Raw genomic sequence first — 25,365 nt, forward strand, 5'->3', positions numbered from 1 at the left:
TTAGAAAGAGTACTACAGTTGTTACTAACTTGTTCCTATAATTCCTAGGGTTTGGGAGAGAGTCTAATTTCAGTTTTGTGATGAGAAAAGCTCAGCCTAACAAAGCCTGATGGGTTTGGCAGAGTCTAAAGGAAGATTCAGAAAAGTGCCTCAGGGTATATAATTGTGAGGATACGGAGAGAGAAGTCATTTCATGAGCACTTGATGGAGCTTCTGTGTGTTCTGTGCATCCCCATATTAATTAAAAGCTGTATTAATGCAGGGTCACTAACACTCCGTTTTTTCTTCATATTTCAGGTGTCATGAGTAAATCTGAAATCAGTTGACTTCAGGCCTGGATCACTGCCCGTGTGCTTTGGTTTGGAAATGCTTCTTGCTGCCACTTGTTCTCACCTACCATCATTTTTGCCAACTGGATTCCTCTCCTGTGGTGTGCCAATATCTTGGGATTTGCAGTGGCCGTGTTTGCAATGATGAAAGGCTACTTTTTCCCTGCCAGTGCCAAAGACTGGTATGTAAGTTTTAGTAGTGAGAGAATACTGGTATCAGAGATTAAAACTGCTAACTAAAATTCGAGTATATAAATGGAATGACAGAGGCACAGGGAGCTAGGCCAGTGCATGGCAGTGGTTCTTTGCTTCAATAGCACCATCCCCTGTGTCTCATGCTGCAGCCTCAGTGTCACAGGTCCTCCCACAAAGGAGGTTTGATTGTTGGTTGCTTGTCAAGGGATGAACGGTGGAAATGCTGAACTGCAGAACCTGATCTTAAACAAAAGTTTGTGAAAACTGTTATAAATTCGTGTCGTTTTCAGCACTTGACAATATGGAACATGACCAACTGAGTTTTATTTTGATACTGAAACCAGACTTTATGGAGCTACTGAGCTGAGCAGGTTGGCCTGGGGTAGTAGCTGGTATGGGCATTCTTTTGGATTGGAGCTGAGACAGTGTTGATAACACAGGGATGTTTTCACTGTTGCTGAGCAGTGTTTACACAGCATCAAGGGCTTCTCTGCATCTCACCCCACCCTCCAGGGAGTGGCTGGGTGAGCACAAGGAGTTGGGAGGGGACACTGCTTACCCCAGGTGAGCCAAGGAATATCCCAGGCCCTATGGCATCATGCTCAGCACATCAGGCTTGAGGAAAAAGGAAGTGGAGGATGTCAGGAGTGATGGTATTTGTCATTCCAAGTCACCATTACCTGTGATGGAGCCCTGCTTTCCTGGAGATGGCTGAACATCTGCCTGCAGGTGACAGGTGGGGAATAGATTCCTTATTTTGCTTTGTTTGTGTGCTTGTACTTGTTAAACTGTGTTTGTCTCAACCTGTGAGTTTTATCCTTTTCCTGATTCCCTCCCCCATCCCACTGGGGGAGTGAGCAAGCAGCTGTGTGGGGCTGAGTTGCCAGCTGGGGTTAAACCATGACAGTCCTTTTTGGTGCCTGACATGGAGCTCAAAGGGTTTGAGTTAACAGCAGCTTTGGCTGGAATGTGCTGGATTGGATTTATAGCTGTTGGTGCTGTTGAGTTGTCTGACTCCTGTGCTTGCCATGGGGCTCTTTAGGGGTTCCATTTTGATTTCACTGCTGGCTCTAGTGCTTCTCCTCTTCCTGTGCTGTGCCTGGGGACACTTGGATGACAGCCATGGTGACACACTCGGGCTGGCAGGTGGCCAGGGCATCGCTGCTGTTTCTGTGCTGCTGGAACTCCAGTGTGAGCTCCAGTTGAGGGAACTGTGACCTGTGGGTGAGCCCACGTGGGACCAGGACACCCTCAGGCATCAGTGGCTGGGAGTAAGCCCATGGCAGAGCAGGAACCTCTCAGAGCATCAGTGCCTGTGGCCGTGGCCGTGCCCAAGAAGGAATTGTGGCCCAAGGATAAACCTGAAGCCCCTGTGGCTGTGGATAGGGCCATGCTCAGCAGGTGCCCCATGGAACATCAGTGCCTGTGCATGGGGTCGTGCTGGAGCCCCTCAGAGCCATGGCCATGGATAAACCCCTGGCAGAGCAGTTACAGCCTTGGAGGTGCTGCAGCTGTGGGGAAGGCCACATCCACTTCTTTAGTGTGGAGAATGGAAAACTTCATTCTCTATCACTTGTGTAAAATCATGTTTGCAAAAATTTACGGTTATAAATTCTTAGTTTCAGGACAAATAAAATACTGCTAATTTCCCTTCAGCTACTTCTTTTCCTGTTACATGGTTATCTTTCAGAGTGACTAAGGGATATAAAAGGACCTCTTGAGAAAGGTTAATTTCAAGAGCTCCTTAGAATTCTGTTTTCCAAGGTGAAACAAATAAAAAGAAAGAGGGATCATAGTATGAAGTATGCAGCTTATAACAAGTTTGGTAGTTATGTTCAAGCAAAAAGACTTTTTTTTTTATTATGGCACATAAATATATTGTTAGTTTTTAGAGGAAGTAGAAAAGTGTGTAAGTTGAAAAGTGTTTTTGTAGAAGCAGCTGAATGCACTGCTCTTCGTGGCAGGATTGGATGAGTTGTGGTGGTGAGTGTGTGTTTTGGTTTTGTTGCAGTCATCCTGGAGAGGATGGTCTGGGCAGGAGAAAAAGGCTCTCTGCAAACCTAGAAAACAAGTGTATATTGGAGCTGAGCTTTGTTTGGCAGCTGGATCTACACACATCATTTTCTTATGTAGCCTTGGAAATTGCACTGCCCCTTTGCTGTTAAAGCCAAGGTGATTTAAATATTGCAAGATAATCTGGACTCCTAAATCAGGGTAGCCTTGCACAGCACAGTGTGGTCCCTTCTGTTCCCTGAGAACTGTTGGATGTTTTATGGAAGAAATTGTCCCTTCAAGAGTAATAAAAATCCCATTTTAGTCTGTTCTGTGAGCTTCATCCTAACATAAGCACTGTGTAAGCAGTGCTCCAAGCAGCGTCCCACTAATGTCACCCTTGAAAACTGGAATCTGAAGGACCATCAGCTTGCTCATCTTCATGCCTGGATCACTTTGTTGTGTGCATGGCAGTGCTGTTAAATTCGTTTATTCCAGAATACCAAAAGAAAAATAAAAAAGTGGAGTATATTTGGGGGTGTATATTGAATTAACTTCTGTCATGATATTTCCTATTAATTGATACTCTGTGGTCAATATCACCTATGAAGTTTGAAAATCACCCATTCAATCTCTGTAGTATGCTGGGAATTTCAAATATAAAAGTGTCAATATTTGCAAAATGGGACATTTTAAAACTTGGGTTAAATAAAACATAGTGGGAAAACACAGCCAAATGATCTGGTAATCTGGTAATTACTTGGAGCAGTTAACAAAGTAGTTTGGTTGGGTTATTGTAGGAAGAAAAGTTACAAATTCTCACTTGAAGGGGGCATAAGAGGATGAGACTCTTCCAGATTGTTTTAGATCTACCAAAGGAACAAAATACACCCCAGTGTTGTAGTGTACCACCTTTATGGATTGTCAGTGTTCGATTTATGGGTGGAATGGAGTGGGGAGAGGGGAACCTGCAATACCTCTGGGAGGGGAGATTGCCTTCACACGTGGAAAACCTCTGCCACCTCTGGCATTTCTGAGACCAGGGCTCCACCTTTGCAGTGTAATTTGTGATGGAATGGGATTGCTCAGTTCCAGTTTTACTCTGACAGTGGGAATGACAACAGGAGAATGTGCTGTTGCCTCACGATGACAGCCAAACTCTTTTCTGCTTTTAATTACCAGTCTAAGGTTCTGATTGTGTGTCTAGGGCTGCACTGCCTAAATTGGATCTCTTCAGTAATGCAGAGTCTTCACTCAACGTTAAAAGTGATGTGCAGTTGAAGATAAAATTATAATAGCATATTTTTTCTATTTTATTTCATGCAGGATGAAAAAGTGTAAATGTGTGTGTCAAATCAAAAGCTTGCTTTGTTTTTAGATGATAGATACAGATCTACTTTATGGCTGCCTAACAGGTAACAAAACTAATTTTTAAAATTATGACATGCAAACTTTTAAAAATATACTTTCCCTTAAAAATGTAAAAAATTCGTGCAGTCCACGGAAGTGTGAAATACATGTTTTATCATCATACCAAAGTAAAAATCAAAACAACAAAAAATATCTAATAAGTACATGTTGCAACAGCTATAAAGTAGTATGGAAGGATTGGAGAATCATTGCAAGAATAAGTAATAGGAAATGTCTTCTAAATAGAGGAAGTGAAAACAGGAAACAGATGAGTTCACAAGAATATAACACAGAGAAAAAATAGCCCTTGTTTTTTGCAAAAAAAAAATCTGACAAATATGTGTAATTATATCATGTACATAGAGGAAATTAATAATTGTATAGTATATTGTGAAATACTAATCTGGACAAAGATGGTGTATAAGCTAGGATATGAAATAATAAGACTTGCAACAGTTATGAAGCATAGTCACTATAAAGGTTTTGAGAAAGATCTTAAACTTTTTGTACACTGTAAAGAGTTAGAGAAGAGATGATGTATTCAAAGCTAGAAGAAGAGAATCAAGGTATGAAACCTTTAATTGAAGGAGAATGTAAAAAGTAGGCCTCCAAAAATGCAGGACAAGAGGCCAGAGGACCAACAAGGACACAACCCTGAGGATGCAGATGGCCACAAAAGGCCCAGAAGAAAAAAGAGGAGCCTAGTCCTTTCACAGAAGCTGTTCCCAGAGGTGTGTCCCAAAACCACCTGTCCTGCACTGTCAGTCACCAGTCCATGGCTGCCTCAATGCTGTGAGAATGCCATAGGAAAAGATGCTCAGAATGGTGCTGGAGAAGATGGTTCAGGAGCAAAGGCAGGTGATTGCATCTCCAGTGAAGTCCCTGCCATCAGCAGTACAAGAGCAGGATAAGTAAGACCTCCAAAACTGGGATACTTGTTGCAAGAGACTCCATAGCTTTAAGAGCCTTGGTGAGAGCTGCCAGACTGGAGAGGGAGGAAGCCCTTTGGACAGGACTGCCTGCACCCTCACATCCATGGGCATCTGTAAGGTAGGAAGGATTCATGGTCCTCAGCCTTAGTAGAAGTGGAAAGCTTTCCTCACAGTGCACATAGATTTTTTAATATTTTGGCTATCAGGTTAGAATAGCTTGAGCCTGGACAGCCAATAGTAGAAAAGTTCCACTGTCTGCTAAGCAATAATATACATGATGGATTCCCTAGTAGCAACATCAGCTTTCATTTCCTATCACAATTGCTTGCAGAATAATTTCTTCTCCATACCACCTTATTTCTGCTACTTACTCCATTTTGGAAACTTTGTTACATCTCTCCTGCCTTGACTGAGTAGTGTTCTTTGTTCTCTTATTCCAAATCCTCTTGGTTTTCTTTCCCTCCAGGCATCGGCAGAACCTGCTGCTCCTTGAGCAAGCAGATTGGCCAGGAAAATGCAGAAAGCAGGAGTGGAGGCCAAGGCCATTGCTGAAGGGGTTTCTGGCAGGCAGCCACAAAGCAGCAATTTGCAGGAGCTGTGGCTTGCTAAATCACAGCTTTAAGGATGCTGTGGTGGTGCCAGAGGAGAAGACCCTTGGTGTTGTGCAGGAACAAGTTCCTCCAGAAGAAAAGGTGGCGTTCCTTTGTGCAGGGAACTCGTTGGTATCATCAGTGGAGGAGCAGGGTGAGGAAGGCCTGCAGCCTTCAGATTGTACTGTGACAGCCTTCACCCCTGCCAGAGCCTGGGTGAGAGCTGCCAGAGTGCAGAGGGAGGCAGCCCTTTGGACAGGCGTCCCTGCTCCCTCAGAGGCACAGCTATGAGACAAACAGCCTCATCCCTGAGGATGCAGATGTGTAGGAAAAGCCTGAAAGCAAAGCTGTGAAAACCTTTGAATCACTCGTCCATCTTGCATCCATCTTGGGTAGATCCATCGCTGTGCTCTTGTACTACCCAAGGTGTATCCTTTGAAAGCCTTTTTATAAACCTCTCCTGGATTCCTTTTACACTGTCCAGCTGCCTCTGTTCCAGGCAGCCTCTCCTAGGCATCACACCAGGGAACACTGCAAAGTCCTTGAAGAGGGCAAGCCCTTGTTATGAATGATGTTCTATTTTTCTCAATTTATCAAGCAACAAGATTAAATTTAATAGTAAGATTTTAATAGTAACAAAATGAATACAATCAAAGTATTGGAGATGACAATTAAAGTATTGGAGATGAAACAATCAAAGTGCATATATTTAAGAATATACAAAATTTGGCAGTAAGTAATTTAGTATAATTGAGGTTCGTATAAAGCATAAGCAAAACCGACCGGGGAGGGGCCCCCCTCCGACCGGGGATACGGGGAGTGGATCCCATTCCTCACGTACCAAAGCATCCAGGCCAACAATCCCACTTATATACTGTAGGCTACAGAAGTTTCTAGAAAGCTCCTCCTAGTTTCTATTCCTAAGATCTACGTAACTATACTGCACGGTGCATGCTCTACTAATGGGTTAGGGGGTCTCTCATCCTTTTGAGGGTCTTATTTCCGGTGAAGGCTCATCATCTTCATCAGTGACCGAGGTGTGACCTGCAGGTAGCGCAGGCGCCCTGTGTGACTGAGCAGATGTTTTCCATAACATGACTTTAATTAAGTCCCATGCTTGTGATCATTCCATTTTTGACAGCTTCAAGGTTGAAGCTGTATTTCTAGATGCTGCTTATCAGACCTCCGTCCTTCTACTATTCTTATCTGACTTTCTTCTAACCTCCTTCTTCGACTCCCAACATCTGGAAGATGTCTTTTATCCTGTCTCACCCATCTCCCCCTTCTCACTCTGTAACAATTGTCTTCTATTGATCTAAATACAATTTTGTTAATATAGTTACAACTTAATTAGCACGAATCACATTTATCACACCCTGCTCAGCAGAAAGCAAAGCACCCGCTGTGTTTGATCCACAGCATTCCCATGCAAACACAACACGTGCCAGCCACTGGCAAGAAAGAAACCATATGGCAATCAAAACCAGAGCAGTGGGAGCACCACGAGCACTCCTTGGCAAATCCTGATTTATTTAGAGCAGAGGCACTGCAGAAGCCAATGAACTGCTAACAAAATCCTCTTTCTGCCTTCGACAGCCAGTTCAGGAGAGCTCCCCAGAGACAGAGGAACTTCAACTCCCTTTGTCTCTGGAGGGTCTGCTCAGGCACAGAGTGGTACGTGTTTCCAGCTGGATCTCACCTTGCAGGAACAAACAGAGCCTCTGTCCTCTCTCAGGGTCCACACCTGGCCAAGGCCATGGTGTGCGGCTGTGAGGAATCTCGCTGGGAGGAAGAAGGCTCTGCCACGAGCCACAAGGCCTGGCCTGCATTTGCCTGCCAGCGGTTGGAGGGAAAGAGAAAGAGTTCATCAGGGCTCAGGGTGAAATGAGGTTTTGGTGCTTCTGGCTCTTCTCCCAGCTTTGGTAGCAGAGCAACATCTCTGCCCCTACCACCCGCAGGCCCTTGGAATGCACACAGAACCCTCCCTTTCACTTCAGGAGACACCCAAGTGGCGGCCTCAGCTTGAAAGGACAGCTGTTGTTTCAGTGTTGCATTTCGTGGCTTGTTAAAGGCCCTCCTACCTGTGCTCCAGCCTGTGCTGGAAGGCACAAAGTTCCCATGCAGAAGGAAAGGCATGGAAAGCTTGAAGAAGGCTGAAGGGAGCACCTACGGGACTACACCTTTTGCCAGGAGGTTTCTTAAGCTTCGGCTGCTGACAAGGAGCAGACTTGACACCCCTCAATGGGTTTGTTTGTCGTTGTTTTATTTTTTGAGTCCTGTGTGAGACGTGGGAACTGGGTGCTGCAGAAGCTCCTGAAAAGCATCAGAAATGCCCGGCCCACACCCAAGGGTGCCAGAAGATCTGCTCCAGCTCTGGCCTGTTCGCAGGGTGCTTGGACAAACACCAGCGGATCAGATGTTCGCACTCTGGGCAGAGAAGCCAGAAAGTGCCGGTCATTTGCAGAAGGCTCCTGCCCAGCTGCCCCCGGCGCCCGCAGGACCCGACCGACTCTGCCCCGTGCGGGAGAGCGGCACGGCGGGACACGGCCACCGCCTTCAGCCACGCGTGCCGCACGGAGCCCGTGGGCACGGGCCGCCTCCCGCGGCCGGCCCTTGAGGGCACAGCGACATCCTGCCCAGCTGTGCGAGGGCCCCGCCGGGCTGCGCGCCGCCATCTGCCAAAGCCTGCCTTCTTGAGGCCGGATACCAACCTGGAGAGAGCTGGAGCCCGAAGAAGAGCTGCCCCGACACGATGTCGCGGTCGTCCCAGAAGGGGAGGCTCCCGCACACCATTTCGTACAGCAGCACGCCCAGGGACCAGACGGTCGCCGAGCGGCCCTGGTAGCAGCCAAGGCCGATCCCCTCGGGCGGGCTGTACGCGCGTGTTCCTAGGGGAGACAGGCGGCGCTGTGCAGGCGCAGGCCGCTGCCTTCCCGAGCCTGGCGCCGGCCTCCCGGCTGAGGCAGGGGCTGCGCCGGCGGCCCCGACTTCCCCCGGAGGCCACCGCACGTCCTCCAACCAGCTGGCCAAAGCCAAGAAACCATTCTGCAAGGCGAAGAAGGCCAGCGGAGCAGCCCATGCCCTTGCGGGCTAGGCAGGCCGAGGGGCCGGGCCCCGGCTTCTGCAGCCCCCTCTCTCTGGGCAGGGCCGGCAGCCGGCTCCTGGGACACGGCATCTGCCCCGTGCCAAAGGGCAGCCAGCAGCCGGCTGAAGGCCGCAGCCCGCGGCCCAGCAGGGAATGGGGCCGTGCAGTGCCTGGCACTGGCAGCAGGGCCCGGGCTGTGAGCTCACCGGCAAACCGTGTGTAGGCCCGCTCCTGGAGGAAGGTGCCGCAACCGAAGTCAATGAGCTTCAGGTCGCTGCTCTCCAGGACCACGAGGAGGTTCTCCGGCTTGATGTTGCGGCGCAGGACGCTGCAGGCGGTGCACACGGCCTCCAGCACCTGGCGGAAAAGCCAGCGCGCCACCTCCTCGCTCAGGAAGCCCTGCTCTCACAGGAACTGCAGGAGATCCTACGATGGCTCCGGACGCTCCATCACCAGGAGGAAGCTGTCAGGCAGCTCAAACCAGTCGAGCAGCTGGATGATGGAGTGGCAGCCAGAGCCCACCTTCTCCATCAGCACGATCTCCATGGGAGCACGGGTGCTGTCGGGCTGTGAGGAGGAGACAATGCCTGCAGCAGGCCTGATGCCGCCCTGTAGCTGCGCTGTCCCCTGCCTGGGATGCCCCGCAGTCTCCCTGGTGCTTGGGCTTCCTGCCAAGCCCCAGAGGATGCTTGCGAGGTGGCCCCTGCCCCAGCCCCAGCCCCAGCACCGGTCTCTGGCATCCCCAGGCCCGCGATGCTCCGGTTCGCACGCTGAGCCCACGCCCGCCCCGCTCCCCCCCGCCATCCCCTGCCTGTCACTGCCGGGGCCCCGGGCTTATCCCTGCCCACCCCCCCCCGCTCTGCCTTGCTCTGTCTCGCTGGCCGCGCTCACGCACCAGCTCGTCCCACTGCAGTACGCTCTCCCGGGCCACGCGTCTGATGGCCACCTGCAAGCCATCGAGAGAGGGGGGCTGAGCTCAAGCCCTGCCCCTCCTCCCACGCCGGCCGTTGCGACCACTCACCGGGCTCCCGTCCGAGAGGCGGATACCCGAGAAAATGGTGCCAAAGCCACCGGTCCCCAGCTACGGGCCCAGCTGGTACAGCTCCTGCAGCTGCTTCTTTTGCCCTGTGGCCAAGAGCGAGCCATCAGCCTCGAGCCCAGGGCCCCCTGTTCAAATGTCCACCAGTCAGGCGCGCCGGGCCAGCGCGGGCCACGCTGCTCTCACCTGCTTCCTGCTGCGCGCCGGGCTGCGGCCACCACGGGGTAGCCGTTGGGCTGGCGAGCGGCACAGCCGGGGCAGGGCAGGGCACGGAGGCGGCTGCAGGAGCCGCGGTGCCAGCGGGGCAGGGCGGCACCGTCGTTGTCCCCGGCGTCACGGGCTGCACTGTGATGTTGAGAACAGCCGGGGCTACAGCCCGAGGCGTCACACAGGGGGGTCCCAGGAGCAGCTGCAAAGCAGACAGGGCTTTTTGAAACCTCTAAAGCCCTTGACGTCACAGCCACTGGAAGTAGCCGTGGTGTCTTCAGGGGCCCTGGCCCGGCCTGGGGATGCCCCTCAAGAGCCCCGGGGAAACCTCAGACAGCTCCTAGGCACATCTCACCTGCTATTAGAGAGGCCTTCGTGGTGGTTGAAGTCTCTCTTGGGGCAGCTTCCTGGAGATGGAGGAACCCCCTTGGTGTCTCGAGGGTCGTCTCCACCACGAGGCTGGGGCTGTTGCCGGCTGGCACAACCGGCACAGCATCCTGGCAGCTGTGGGCCTGCAACTGCTGGCTCCAGGACGCTTGCTGCTCCGCCAGCTGCTCCTGTGAAGGCTCCCCTGGCTCGGGCTGGGCTCCCATTTGGACTTCTGGGCTTTCCTAGCCACGTCAACGGTCAGGGTTGTGCCCAGGTTCTTGACGCCCAGGGAGCTGGGAGACCTGTCCACGGGCTCTGCACCGTCCGCAGGCAGACAGGTCTCACTGCGCCTCTGCAAGGGATGGAGGCTGTCAGAGATTGCAGAGGCTCCTGCCAGGATGGAGGCTCTCTGACAGCCTGAGGTCCCTGCAAGGATGGCAGGTGTATGCTGGGGTGCTGTCCTTACAAGGGTTGAGGCTCTCCCAGGCAGCCTCTCCTAGGATCACACCAAGGAACAGTGGCCAATGGCCCAGCAGACAGCCACAGTGGCCAGCAGCAGGACAAGCACAATCACTGGCATGTCACTGTCACTCATGGCTCTAGTGCATCCCGTCGCGACTGCAGTGGCAGTGGCGGCTGCTGGCCCCTCTTATATAGCGCCAGCACAGTGATGTCACAGCGCTGTGGCCAGCACATCACAGCCCTGCCTCACCCAGCACTCAGCCCCTTTGTGCCATCACAGCCCAGCACACCTCAGGGATCAGCAGAGCAGATCATGGCTGAAGATGCACGTGGCCAGAGAAAGCCTGGAAGTAAGAAGGCAGGAAGTAAGAACGGGAGCTGAGTCCGTTGCAATGAATCGTTCCCTGGAGCCAATGGCATGTGAGGAGGAGTGCTAGTGCCAGCAGTGTCAAGCCCACAGTTCCCAGGACACTGCAGTATTCCCAACTGGAAACACCGATCATTCTGTACCTGAGCAGATCCTCCAGAGACAAAGGAGACTTGAAGTTCCTCTGCCTCTGGGGAGCTCTCCTGAACTGGCTGTCGAAGGCAGAAAGAGGATTTTGTTAGCAGTTCACTGACTTCTGCAGTGCCTGTGCTCTAAATAAATCAGGATTTGCCAAGGAGCTCTCATGGTGCTCCCACTGCTCTGGTTTTGATTGCCATATGGTTTCTTTCTTGCCAGTGGCTGGCACGTGTTGTGTTTGCATGGGAATGCTGTGGATCAAACACGGCGGGTGCTTTGCTTTCTGCCGAGCAGGGCTTGCCCTCTTCAAGGACTTTGCAGTGTTGCTCGGTGTGATGCCTAGGAGAGGCTGCCTGGAACAGAGGGAGCTGAAGAGTGTTAAAGGAATCAAGGAGGTGTTTACTAAAAGTCCTTCAAAGGCAGTACAAGAGCCCGGCCGTGGCTCTACCCAAGATGGACACAAGATGGACGAGTGATTCAACGGTTTTCACAGCTTTGCTTTCAGGCTTCTCCTGCCCATCTGCATCCTCAGGGATGAGGCTGTTTGTCTCATAGCCGTGGCTCTGAGGGAGCAGGGACGCCTGTCCAAAGGGCTGCCTCCCTCTGCACTCTGGCAGCTCTCACCCAGGCTCTGGCAGGGGTGAAGGCTCTTGCAGAAATATCCCAAGGCTGGAGATCTTCCTCACCCTGTTCCTCCACTGATGATACCACAGAGTTCCCCGCACAAAGGAACGCCACCTTTTCTTCTGGAGGAACTTGTTCCTGCACAACACCAAGGGTCTTCTCCTCTGGCACCACCACAGCATCCTTAAAGCTGTGATTTAGCAAGCCACAGCTCCTGCAAATTGCTGCTCTGTGGCTGCCTGCCAGAAACCCCTTCTGCAATGGCCTTGGCCTCCACTCCTGCTTTCTGCATTTTCCTGGCCGATCTGCTTGCTCAAGGAGGAGCAGGTTCTACCAATACCTGGGGGAAAGAAAACCAAGAAGATTTGGAGTAAGAGAACAAAGAACACTACTCAGTCAAGGCAGGAGAGATGCAAACAAGTTTCCAAAATGGAATAAATAGCACAAATAAGATGATATGGAGAAGAAATTATTCTACAAGCAATTGTGATAGGAAATGAAAGCTAATGTTGCTACTAGGGAATCCATCATGTATATTATTGCCTAGCAGACAGTTTAACGTTTCTACTATTGGCTGTCCAGGCTCAAGCTATTCTAACCTGATAGCCAAAATATTAAAAAAATCTATGTATATTTGGAAGAAAGGCTTCCAGTTCTATTAAGGCTGGGCACTGTGAATCCTTCTTACCTTACAGATGCCCATGGATCTGAGGGTGCAGGCAGTCCTGTCCAAAGGGCTTCTTCCTTCTCCAGTCCAGCAGCTCTCACCGAGGCTTCGGTGTTTCAGTGTTTTTTTCTTCAGCAAGTTTTTCTCCTGATGGGCTGCCATGATGTCCTTTAGGAAAGAAAACATGAATCCTATTACTCCAGCTGGTTCTTGGTAATTCTTATGCCTCTACAAGAGAATCATGAATAAAAGTTACTAAAATCAATTGTATAGCCTTCAGACCACGTGAAATTTGGGGGTGGAGGAGAGGAAGCAAAAATGGTTTATCAATTTTCTATGAACTTACATTCAGTAAAACATAAACAAAACACTGATATTATAGTAATCCATTAAACTTCTTGCTAACTGGAAGTTTCTTTGAGGATGTATAGTCAATATATGGCTTATTATTTACACTTAAAGGCAAACGGGAAAAAAAGCTCCGCCACGTTCTCATAAACCTTTGAAAATAAATTTCTATAACTTAACTGCCTCGCTGAATTCAAGAAATTGCTACTGCAGTAACATAACCTGTACTGGACCTTGTCAATTGGATGCTTTTGCAGCAGAGTCCTTGCTCCATATATGTAATCTACACCATAGAAAACATTTTATAATCCTACCTAAGTGAAAAACCAATGGGAATGGAGAATTACTTTCTCAGCAACACCTAATTCCCCATGTGGAACATGCTCTGTACCTTTCTTTCAATCTGATCAAACACTTCTTATGGTAAAGATCATCATCCTATAATTGGAAACTATGGACTGATTTCTCTGTTTGATGTGCCTCATTACCACAAACCTGATCCATCACCAGGACAATGACTGAGCCTGGCCATACCTTCTGCATCCACCACCTCCACTGGCAACCTGTTCCAACGCCTGAGCACCCTAACAGCAAAAATCAAACTTTAATATGTAATCCGAATGTCCACTATCTCATCTTATGGCCACTTCCTCTCGTAGCCATGTAAGCTTCTTTTCAGAAGTGATGAGAGGAGAAGGTGGCTCGTCGTTCCTCTTTGCCGACACGGCTGGCTCCCTCCCAGGCCCGGTCGCACACAGGAAGGAACGCAGCATCCACGGGCCCGAGACCACGACGCGAGAGGCAGTCGTTAGGGGCCACTCACCGGGGCTCACTCCTTCGCTGGGGCCGATCCCTCTCTCGACAGGTGCCAGTCCCTCTCTCGCCCGGGGCCGGTTCCTCCCTCGCCGGGGGTCGGTTTCTCTCCCACCGGGGGTCGGTCCCTTCCCCACTCCGCTCCCCCACGCCGCCCCGGCCGCCGCCGCTCCCACTCTGCCGCACCAGCGGCCCCTCAGCCGGGCCCCGCCCCTCCGGGCCCCGCCCCGCCCACCGGCCCCAGCCAATCCCCGCCCGCCCCGCCCCTCCCACGGCTCCCCATTGGTGGCCGAGCAGCGCGAGGGGCGCAGGCCCCGCCCCCGTGGCGGTGCTCGCGCCCAGGGTTCGGCCGTCACCGGGGCAGCGGCGGAGCGGGGCCCGCGCGCAGCGGCCGTTCCTGCAGGGCTGCGCTGCGAGCTCCGACAGCAACAACAGCGGGGGCAGGAGGCGCTTCGGCCAGCGGGCACGAGGGATCCATAAATAAACCCCAACGTTCTGCAAGAGTGGGAACGGGTGTCCAAAGAAATAGCTTACACCTGCACTTGGGTTACAGCATCCCCCTGCAGGGCTACGGGCTGGTTACTTCAGGCGGCCACAGAGCCCTTAAGGGGAACTGGGCTGACTTGACTTGTTACGAAAGCGGCCAAAGAGTCCCAAAATCAGACTGGGCCTCCTGGAATTGTTACTAAACTGTCCACATGCCACTGATCGTTCCCCGCAGTTTCCAATCATCCCACAGAAAAAGACCTCGAGGTGCTGGCCCAGAGCTGCCGAACACGAGCCCAGGTGTGCCCAGGTGGCCAAGAAGGACAATGGCATCCTGGCCAGTGTCAGCAATAGTGTGGCCAGCATGACCAGGACAGTGACTGTCCCCCTGTTCTGGGCACTGCTGAGGTCTCACCTTAATCCTGGGGTCAGTTTTGGGTTCCTCATTACAAGAAAGACTTTGAGGTGCTCGAGTGTGTGCAGAGAATTGAGCTGGGGCGGGCTCTGGAGCACAAGTCAGATGAGAAGCGGCTGAGGGAGATGGGGGCTCAGCCTGCAGGAAAGGAGGCTCAGGGAGGACCTTCTCTCTTTCTCTACAACTCTCTGGAAGGATGCTGGCTTAGGAGGGATTCCTAGTGATAAAGTATCGGTCCCATGACCATTTGTGCCAAAAAGATGGATTTTAGGATTTGAGAACCAGGAAACCTTGAGGAGGACAGAGGGGTTTGCACTCAGACACGAGTTTTTAAAGGCTGCCTAGGCAGTTTCACATTGTGATAAAGGTGTACACTCTGCACGAGACTTTGTGGGGGTGGGTCCTGCCTGTCAGAGTCTGGAAAAGGTAATCTTTTTTGAGACATCCTGAGGGGCTGGGAATGTGTGCTAGGAGTAGATCAGATCTCTGGGAAGGTAGTGCTCTGCTCCACGATGTCTGTCAGTCATGGCACACTGGAGGCACCCAAGTGGCCAAGAGACCAGAAATCCCTCCTGGGAGGAAGGCCCAGGATGGGCTGAAAAGGTTTGGGGCCACCATAAGGAAGAAGGATCACCATAAGGCAAGCACATGATCCTTTAGCCCTACCTTCATCTTGGAGTTTTACATCACTGGGACCCAGGACTCAGTAGATAGATGTCTGTTTTTCTGTATCTTTCCTGTCTTTCTGGTTTCCTCTTTCTTCTCTCTTACGGAAGGTAACATCAAATGAGTGTAAAGATTTTCTATGATCATTAGGTGAAGTCTATGCTGTGATAAGTACTGTTATGTTTACACTTTTGACAATGTTCCTTAATTTTCTCTAGTTGGCCTTTAAACTTTTTGCCAGTTGGCCAGTAAACTGTGTGCTTTTTACCTCCTGAGAATATCTGGTTGGGATTTTCTCCTTTGCGCCTACCTAGAGCAAAAGAATTTTGGTTTAATCCTGGAATTCAGTGACTGGGGTGTAACCCTGGCTGCTTCCCTTCCATCAGTGGATCAGGGCAGTCGGTTGCATGGTTGCTGCGGGAGCTTTTGTGCATTCGGCTTCGGGACTTTGCTACGCTGCAATTCGGCAATGGGATCCAATGTGCCTGCTTTCCCTGCCTCCCTGCTGCTCGGGAATGCAGAGAATGGGCTATCTTTCCATTTTGGTGACATTTTCACAAAGCTAAGTTCATTAAGATTTGAATTCTACCCTTTTCTTCTCAAGCAGGGCATTCCTCTGTCTTTAAGTACAAAAGCAACAAAGTCATTATAGGTAACAGTGGCAGAATATGCTATTGCTGTTACTGTCACAGGGACTCCCAGCTCACTTCACCAGCTCCTCTCTGTTATCGCTGCCCAGTGAAGAAGAGTCACATTTTCTTTGTCTGGCAGTCGAACATCATATTCTGCTTCTACCAGTTCTTTGCATCGCTCTGGCATTCCACACCCTAAATGAGACAAAACTGATTTACTTATCATTTTGTTCAATATCCTCCAGTTTGGAGACAGTTGCATCCAACAGAAAAAATCCATCTCAGGAAGCATCATCCAGCAGTTCCTACTTGAGCAAATTCCACATTGCAGTCAAAGGAAGCCTTGTAAAAAGGGTGAGGCTGTGCCCTGAGGAGTAGATGTTTCAATTTAACAAACCTGCCTGAAACGCTTTTGATTTATTTACAATAGTAGCCGTGATTTTTCTTCTTCCACTACAGGGAGAAAACGAAACTGAAAATGTTTCCTTTGTAAAAATGGAAGCTTTGTAACAATGGACATCACACTCCTGGTGAAAATGTGTCACGGCCTTTGGAGAATTGGCAGTCACAGCTCACAGGACATTAGAAAAGGGATAATTATCACTCCCAGCTCAGCCTCCAGACCCGGGCTGACACACAGAGCTCTTGCCACCCCCTCACGGTGGGGTCCTGGCTGTAAGGATCACAGCTTGGGTCAGGCCTTTGGGTAGAGACCTGGAGAGACATTCAGGGTACAAAAGGGTTGGCAGCTCTCATAAAAGATAAGAAAAAATAAAGAGCATGTGCATTTATAAAAAAAAATTCCCCAAGCCCTATTTTGGCAGGTCAGGGCAGTAGACAGAAGGTGGCACAGATTTGTAGTTGTTACATTCCTGCAACTCGACCTGTTACTGTGCTTTCCATCTCTGTCAGTTGTTTATAGGGTAAAGGAAGATATTTGGGGGGGCACAATGGGTCCAACACCATGGGAGCAACCTCAGGACCTCAACAGCTTTCAGTTATGAATGATCAGGAAACCTGAGAGACAAAGTCAGACTTTTTTCTTCTCCTGAAGGTGGAGAAGGGAAATTCAGAGCTGACAAAAATATACCATATTGGGGTGATCAACTGCAGGGAGAACTCTCCCTTGCTGCTCAGGAGATGTGTCTTGGTTTGAAAGTCTGCTAGGGAAAGCAGGGCCCTCTCTTGAAATGGAGAAAATAAATCCATTCCCTTTGAATTAGTATAATTTTGAAATTAAGAGGCTCTCAGGCAATGATATGGAGATAGGAATAACAACAACTATGAAATTAACAACAAACAGAACAGGAGGCCAGTTCCAGTCTCTGGGCCACGGGCACTTTCCCCTTTGGTGCAGTTGCTGTCACAGCTGGCAGTGAGCTCTGGCAGGCTCCTGATGGGCAGGTGCGACGATCCCCGTGCGGCTGCAGGGGCACTGGGGTGATGGCAGCTGTGTCCCAGATGGGAAGGGATGGAGGAGAGGCAGGATGCTGGGAAAACAGCAAGCTGAAGCACGAGGGCGTCCAAGCAGGGCTGCGGGGTCCAAAACAGAGAGGCAGCTCCCGGCGTTGGGATGGTGGGGGGGTAGCAATGACCTTTCTGCTCCGAGAGCCAAAAGCGAGCGAGAGCCAGCAACTGCCCCCCACCCTCCTTTACCTGCTTCCAATCTCACCGTGTTCCCCCTTTCCTTCCACCCCTACCTCCCCCAGCCCTCTAAGAGAAACTCCCAAAATACCAATGAGGCCCCGCCTCCCTCTGTCACTAGCCATCACTGCTAAGACCTAGTCATCAGTGCTTCTTAGCATGTCAATGAGAAAAAAATTCCACAGGCAGAGAGGAAAGGGAAAAACCAACCCCCAACAGTCATGGTCATCTCATGGTCGTTCTCATGCTCGTCTTGTGGTCAGCTCATGGCCACAATCATGTGATGTTCATGTCAGGATCATAACTGAGTCATCGTCATGGCCATCTCATGGTCATGTGTAGCAATGAGGAACAGACACACGGACTTGATTGCTTGCTCCGAAGAAGATCGTTTATTGGAACCAACCGAGCCTTTTTATACTCGAAACTTAACCCAAACTTTACTGAAACAAGCCCGCATTGGCTGCCTGTCACTGCGGTGTCGCTGTTGCCGTGTCCCTTTACCCAGTCAGCTCTCTGATCATGTGGTGTCCACGCATCTCCCCAGCCCATCACTGCCTCACACACGAGGTGACCACCAAGCCACTGTCCGGCCATCTGACCCGCAGCTGAGCCCTTCCCAGAGTGCCCGCACCCGCAGGGAGCGCAGGGCTGGATTTGGCCGCCAGAGAGTTGGTGACCCTCGTGAGATCCTCGGTGCATTTAGTTCCTACAGGAGTGTGGGCACCGCTGGGAAATGATCTGCATGCCTTGTTAATTGGATGTTCTTCCACCGCTAGCCTGGGGCAGGATCTCTCCCGGTCCTCCTCTCAACTCCCGGGCCTCTCCTCAGCCAATCAGAGAAGGCACCAAAATAATTGAGCCAATCAGAGCGCGCGGCGCTGATGACTCCTCAGGCAGTCCCAGAGCGCCCAGAGCTCCTCACCTGGACTCCACCCGCACCCCGCCCCCAGCAACCTGCACCAGGAGAATTTGGGGAGGGGGAAATTGCGTTTTATCTTCTTTTTTGTTCTTCCAGAGTCAGGATAAAATGCTTTAGAGACGGAATTTTGTGTTCGGACTCAGATATTTATTAATTCTTCTCGATATTACAGTGAGTTCTACAGCACTTCTACCTAACAGGCCAAAAATGGACACCTATCTCTCTCTCTCTACAAGGCCTTTTAAGGGTCAATCTGTCCAATTAAGAACAGACAGCTAAATTCCTTTTATTATTAACCCAACAACCCATCACCTGTGATCTGCAATATGGAATTTTCTATCTAATTACAAAAGTACCACCTAGACCCGTGAAGAAGGTGAAAAAGAAAGAAAACTCCACCCTAAAACCTCCATCTTGCTTTATATGTATTAATATATTCTAAAACCACAAATTCTAAATTTTCCACCATGGGACATTACACACTTCTATTCAAACTACACACCAGTGATCCCAGTTCTATCACACAATTCTGGAAAGCTTCTTCATGGCCTCTGGTAAAAAGCAGTGTTTTCCTGGAGGTCAATGCCTGTCAGCAGAGAAAGCCCAAACCCCTCAGTTTCCAGGGTTTCAACAGGGGGAGGTGTCACACCCTGCCCGGCGCTGGCCATGGGGCGTGTGGCGGGGGCCCGGAGCTCTTGGCTACTGTGGGCTGCTGGGGGGCTGCTGGGGGGACATCCCCGGACCTGTGTCCTGCACACACAGCGCTGTTCCAGGAGATGGTTTAGTCCGAGTGTCACTTCATTCACGGCACCGACCGGCTGAGGTTCCTGGAGAGGAACATCTCCAAGCGGGAGCAGTTCCTGCACTTGGGCAGCGATGTGGGGCTGCACGTGGGGACACCTCCTTTGGGGACAAGGCTGCCAGGCACTGGAATAGCGACCCGCAATGGATGGAGTACAGACGGGCTGCGGTGGACAGGCACTGCCGGCACAACTACGAGTTGTCCAGCCCGTTCCTCGTGGAACGCAGAGGTGAGCGTGGGGCAGAGCGTGTCCCCTCGGGCCCTGCCCTGGGAATGACCCTGGAGCCCCTCAAAACCTCCCTGGGAATCACCCGAGACACGTCAGCCCTTCTTGTGCCCACCCCGGGGCCTCCTGCCCCCCCACCCCAAGTGACTCCAGTGGCTCTCCCAGTCCATCCCAGTCTCTTCCAGTGTCCTCACGGTCCCTCCCAATTCCTCTCAGTCCACAGCCATTCCATTCGCATTCCACTCCCAGACCTCCACCCTCTCTCCCAGTGCACTCCCAATCCCTCCCAGTCTGTTCCAAGTCCTTTTCAGTCCAATCCCGAACCTCCACTCTTTCTCCCGTTCCCCAATCCACTCCACTCTCTCCCAGTGTTCCCCCACTTTCTCCAGTTTCATCCTCAGTCCCTCTCACTTCCACAACAGCCCTCTTCCATTTCTACTAGTCCCCACCCCAGCTGATCCCAGTGTGTCCCCGCTCTCTCCCAGCGCTCCCCAGTGCCCATCTCACTGTGGCCCTCGAGCTCCCAGCCCGGCCCCGGCTGCCTGCTCTGCTCCGTGATGGATTTCTGCCTTGCCGAGATCCAGCTGAGATGGTTCCAGGGCCAGCAGGAGCTCTCGGGGCATGTGGTGGCCACCAATCTGGTCCCCAGTGGGGACTGGATTTCTACCAGCTCCTGGTGCTGCTGGAAACCCCCCCGGCACGGGGTCAGCTCCAGCTCCAGGTGGAGCACATCAGCCTCGAGCACGGCCCGGACCCCACAGTGTGAGGGGCGTGGGGGAGGCACTGGGGGAGCTGGGAGAGGGATTGGCGTGTGCTGGGAGTAACTGGGAGGGAGTTTGAGATAGCCTGGATTAAAATAGGAGAAGGGATCGGGGGTCTAGGATGGCTGAGAATGAGTTTGAAGGATGCTGGGGAGGGTGGGATGCAGTTCTAGGGGTCCTGGAGAGCACTGGGAGGGTGTCTGGGGGTGCTGGGTATAACTGGGAAGGATTTGAGTGAGCGTGGAGGAGCTGGAAAAAGATCAGGGATTGGAAAGCAGGGGGTTGGAATGAGGTTGGTTGTGCTGGAAAGAGACTGGGAGGATCTTGGTGAGTTCTAGTGTGGCTGGGAAGGGATTGGGAGGGGGTGTGGGGGTCCTGGGGCAGTGGGGGGCAAATGGGAGGGAGTTATGGCATTTTGAAAGGGACAGGAGGGGCTTTGGTGGGTCCCAAGGAAGCCAGGAAGAGATTAGAAGAATTAGAAGTTTTAGGGAGCCCTAGGTGGGCTGGGGGAGATTGGGAGGATTCTTGGAGAGGCTTGAAATGTCCGTGAGAGGTTTTGGGTGGCCCTGACCCCTGTGATCCCCCAGAGATGCCGCCAGACGCCGCTCACAGCAATGTGCTGACGGAGATTGGTGGCTCCGTGTTGGGCTTCGTCTTCCTGGCGCTGGGGCTCGGCTTCTACCTGTGCAAGAAGGTGAGGGGGGGACACGGGCTTCATATTCCCCCGCCCCCAGAGTAGGTGTGCTCCTCCTGGGGACCTCCAGCCGGGAGTCACCCCCTTTTCTCTGCCCACAGAGTTCCTGAGCCGGCAGCGGCCGCAGCCCCTCCCCGTGGCCTCAGGCCCGGCCAGGACCCCCTGCTCCATCCCCACACTGATTTTGGGAGGGTAGTGTGTCTCCCCCAGCCCTGCTGGAACTCTGCCTAAGCCCAGCTGCTCCCAGTCCTCCCAGTAAAGCTTCCCAGTTACACCCAGTTCATTTAGTGGGGGGTAGTAGGAAAGGACTTGGGGGAACCCCGCGGGGGGATCGTGACTGGGCGGGGAGGGTGGGGCCCAGGTGGGGAACACTGGGTGCTGCGGGTCTGCCCGGCAACCGATGAGTCATCACAGCTGCACTCTCTGATTGGCTGAATCTTCTTCATCGCATTCTCTGATTGGCTGAGAACAGGCCCGGGAGTTGAGACGGAACAGGAGAGATCCCGCCCCGAGCACCGGCTCGGGAACAACAGAGCCAGCCTGGGCACAGCGAGGGAATTTATTACCAACCAAATCACAGCAGCACAAGGAAAAGAGAGAGAAATCTCTCCAACACCTTTCCCCCACCACACGGAGATCACCAGGACCACGGATCACCAGGGCTCTGCCCAACGGGGGTCACTGAGGATCATCCAACACCGATCCTCCCATGGGGGATGGAGCTGGAGCAGAGCACGAAGCTCTTCCCACACACAGGAAACTCACAGGGCTTCCCTTAGTGGAGCCTCCGTTGGTGTTTGGTCAAGGTTGAGCTCTGTGAGAAGCTCTTCCCACACTCAGGACACTCGTAGGGCCTCTCCCCAGTGTGGATGCGCCGGTGCCTGATGAGGGTGGAGTTGTGCTTGAATCCCTTCCCGCAGTCGGGGCAGCGGAAGGGCCTCTCCTCTGTGTGAATCCGCTCGTGTAGGAGGAGATTGGAGCTGCTCTGAAACCTCTTCCCACACTTGGGACACTCGTAGGGCCTCTCCCCGGTGTGGATGCGCTGGTGGTTTCTCAGGTTGCAGATCCACTGAAAGCTCTTCCCACATTCCAAGCAGGTGTAGGGCCGTTCCCCTGTGTGGATCAGCTGGTGATGTATTAGGTAGTTGCTGTCCCTGAAGCTTTTCCCACATTCCCCACACTCATAGGGCTTCTCCCCAGTGTGGGTCCTCTGGTGCTGGATCAGATGGGAGCTCCGGCTGAAACCCTTCCCACATTCCAAGCACTTGTGGGGCTTCTCCCCTCCAGGAGGCTTCTCCACCAGCTCTGAGCTCTGCCTGGATCTCCGGCCGCCTTCCCGGCTCAGGGAGGGTCTTTCCTCCTCGCAGCTCCCTGGGCTGGGTTTGCAGCCGCTCCTTGTGAGAGATCTCCGGGGCTTTTCCTCCTCCTCCATCTGCCAAGACCTTGGGAATGAAAAATTCTGGTTTGGGGAAAAAACAAGAGGAGAGTGCCTTGAGCTGGCGGTTCCCCCTTGCCCAAGTTCATCCCAGAAAATTATTGGCCATATTGTGTCTGTAAGAACCTCTGAAACACCAAGATTCAGCCCCAAAATCCTCCAAACCTCAAGATACACATCAAAAACGCCCCACAAAGCAAGATTCAGCCAAAATCCCCTTGAAATACAAAGATTCAGTCCCCGCAAAAGAAATAAAGCACCAACTTTTACCCCAATAAAGCTTTCAAACACCAAGATTGACCCTTCAGAAAATCATAGATCCCCCTCTCTGGTCACCTGCTGCATTTGGAGGGGGGCACTGAACTTGGGGCTGTAGGGGTGAGGCTGTAGATAGAGGGAGGGATGGAAACTTGTGTTGCTTCTCTTTTCTGCTCCTCCTTCTCCTGTGTCCCTGCTTTTCCTCACATTTCTCTTCCTCCTACTATTCCTCCTTCTCATGCACAATCCCACCTGCTCCTCCCATACGCATTATTTGACCATTTTGTTCTTCAACCCTGCTTCTCCTTCCCTTCTCCTGCTGCCCCCAGGCCCAGCACCCACTGCCGGCTCCCTCTTCCCCCCAAACCCACAGCATCCCAGCGCAGGGGCAGCGATGGAGCTGGGGCAGCTCGGGCTGGGGCAGCGCTGGGCTCTCGGCCGCTCCCGCCCGCACTCGCTCCCCACTGCAGCCGCTGCCGCCACCACAGCGCGGGGGGGCCCGGCCTTGGCGCTCCCCCCCTCCCACCTCCCCAAATTCCCATCCAGGGGGGCGCTGGGGCCAGGAGACAGACGAGTGACAGATCAGGGGGGGCTGGGAAGAGTCGGCAGCCAGAGAGCACTGAAAATCTCAGCAGTGACTACAGTGGCATCTTCGGGGACTAAACATGGCAGGGCACCCATGGAGGGTAGAAAGGGAAAGCCACGAAGGGATCCCGGCAAAAGGGATGATGATCCCAAAATATCTCTGAAGGGTCCCTTGAGGGCATGTGGAGGGAGTTTGCACATTCTCCCAGAGGTCATCAAGGATAGGGACACCCAGGGAGGCATTAAGAGAAGTCCAGAAGGGATTTAGACAACAGGGGATGGATGGTGTTGGTGTGCTGGGAAGGGACTGGGTGAAGGGCAGTGTGCAGGAATATGGTTCAGGCAAGAAGCAGGAAAGTTGCCAGCTGACTGACACCTTTATATCCCCGGTTGCCAGGACAGGCACACAAGGAGGTCAGGATTGCAGGGGGTTTCTCTGTGCTGGGCAGCGGCAGGAGCGGGCGCAGAGGGGCGGCACCGGGAGCACGGGCTGGGGGCCTGTGGGGAGCTGCGGGGCCGGGCCGGGGCTGTGGGGCAGCCGGGGCTCAGCGCCGGGCGCTGCCTGAGCCCAGCACCCCCCGGCAATTGCAGGCCCGGCAGTGGCCCCCGGCCCCCAGGAGGCTGCGGGACGCCCCGGCCGCTGCCCGGCCCCGTGGAGCTGCCGGCCCTGCCCGCCGGGGGGGCCGCGTTTGGACACTGCGGCAGGACAGGCACCGGCTCTGGGATACGGGCTGGCCACGGCAGCCACAGCACAAGGAGCAGCACGAAGGAACAGCTGGGAAATGGGCATTGGACGTGCAAGGATCGAGATCAGCTTTTAAGCATTTTCCTTGGGTCACTGCAGAAAGGAATGATTGAGCAGAAAGCTCAGCAGCTGTCAGAGGATGAGCACCCCCAGGCACTGAGGGGGCTGCAGGAGGGGCAGAAGAAGCCCCTGGAGCACTTGGTCACAAAGGCACAGCAGGGGAATGCAAGAAGGGATGAGGAAAAGGCCAAGGGGTAGGCAAAGGCCATGGCAGAGTTTCTACAGCCCCTGAGGGATGAACCCCAGGGCCCAAGGGGGCCCCAGCACCCAGGGGACGGGGTCGGCCACAAGGACCTGGCAGAGGCATTGCCCTCCCCGGCAGGGGAGAGCCAACCCAAACAGTCCCTGGGAAGGAATCAGGGTTCCATCTGCAGGGCAGAAGGACACTGGAAGCAGATACAGGAGCACCCTCAGGAGGAGCAAGTCCAGCCCTTGATGGACATTCATTGTCAGGGGTGTCACAGCTCCCATTACACCAGGGACACAGAGCATTGGGGCCCTTGAGAACATTCAGGGTGGATCTGGATCGAGAGGAGGCCTTTCCTGATGGACACAGAGACCTCTCCATCCACTCCCAATCTTAGATTTAAGGTGACAAAACGCCAAAAATTATTCAGGGGATAAATGGGAAAGGTGAGCTGGTGTGTTTTATTCAACCACTATTAGCAGATGTGGGGGATGGGTTTGTAATTTAGGATTTTTTATTTCCTCCTAATTGTGATTGTAATTTACTGGGAAGGGATTTGATGGCTAAATTGGGAATGCAAATTGATATTGGAAAAGGTGATACAGAGGCTTGTTGTGCCTTTGTGTCCAATGTCTGGCAAGGCCTATGCTGAAGTGAAACCAGAAGTGTGGGCAGCTCCAGGAAAATAGGGAAATTAGATATGGAGCCTCTCCAAAGTACTTTGAAGCAACAAGGACAACTGGAGTCTGAAAGCAATACCCTATTCCAAGGGAGGGAAGCAAGGGCTTAGAGCCTCTTACTGAGTCCCTGCTAAAGGCAGGGCTTTTGGAGCCAGGGATTTATTCCTAAGACATTCCTGTCTTGCCAGTCAAGAAACTGGAGGGATGGACAGCAGGAGGAAAGCAGAATTTTCAAGTGTTAAAAAGCAGATTAACTGAACCTCCTGCCCTGGCCCTACCACAAAGGGAAAAAGAATTTGAATTGTATGAGAATGCTAAACAGAGCCATGCCAAAGGAATTCTCATGCTAAAATGTTTAACCCAGTGGCCAGAGTGGCCTCATTGTCTGCAGAATTGTGCAGCCACAGCTTTAATGGGACCTGAGGCCCAAAAACTGCTGGAAGGAGGATCTCCTGTTGGTCAAGTCTTGCATCAAATTAAAGCTTTGATAACCAAAAGAGTGCCTGCACTCCCACAGCTGCTGGGGAAGACAATGGCAGAATTCCACTCTGCCTCTCAGTTACACTCACACACTGGCCTTGCGGGGATTCCATTGTTGGA

The 25,365-nt window shown here is 52.4% G+C and overlaps 1 protein-coding gene, 1 long non-coding RNA gene and 1 pseudogene across 2 annotated transcripts in view; 1 reads left to right on the top strand and 2 right to left on the bottom strand.

Annotated features, from left to right (window-relative positions):
* The window catches only part of LOC148218001 (uncharacterized), a 477,621-nt gene that overhangs the window by 139,921 nt on the left and 312,335 nt on the right, over window positions 1–25,365 (top strand). The gene's annotated exons all lie outside the window — the stretch shown is intronic.
* Window positions 8,714–9,337, bottom strand: LOC148218003 (serine/threonine-protein kinase pim-1 pseudogene; annotated as a pseudogene).
* On the bottom strand, window positions 11,559–13,704 carry LOC148218004 (uncharacterized). The gene is made up of 3 exons (XR_015800623.1): window positions 13,578–13,704; window positions 12,428–12,574; window positions 11,559–12,079 (listed from the first exon to the last, which is right to left on the bottom strand). It is a non-coding gene; the product is annotated as an uncharacterized LOC148218004 (long non-coding RNA).

This window comes from Sturnus vulgaris, unplaced genomic scaffold (genome assembly GCF_052056855.1).
Source record: "Sturnus vulgaris isolate bStuVul1 unplaced genomic scaffold, bStuVul1.hap1 Scaffold_195, whole genome shotgun sequence".
NCBI lineage: Eukaryota > Metazoa > Chordata > Aves > Passeriformes > Sturnidae > Sturnus > Sturnus vulgaris.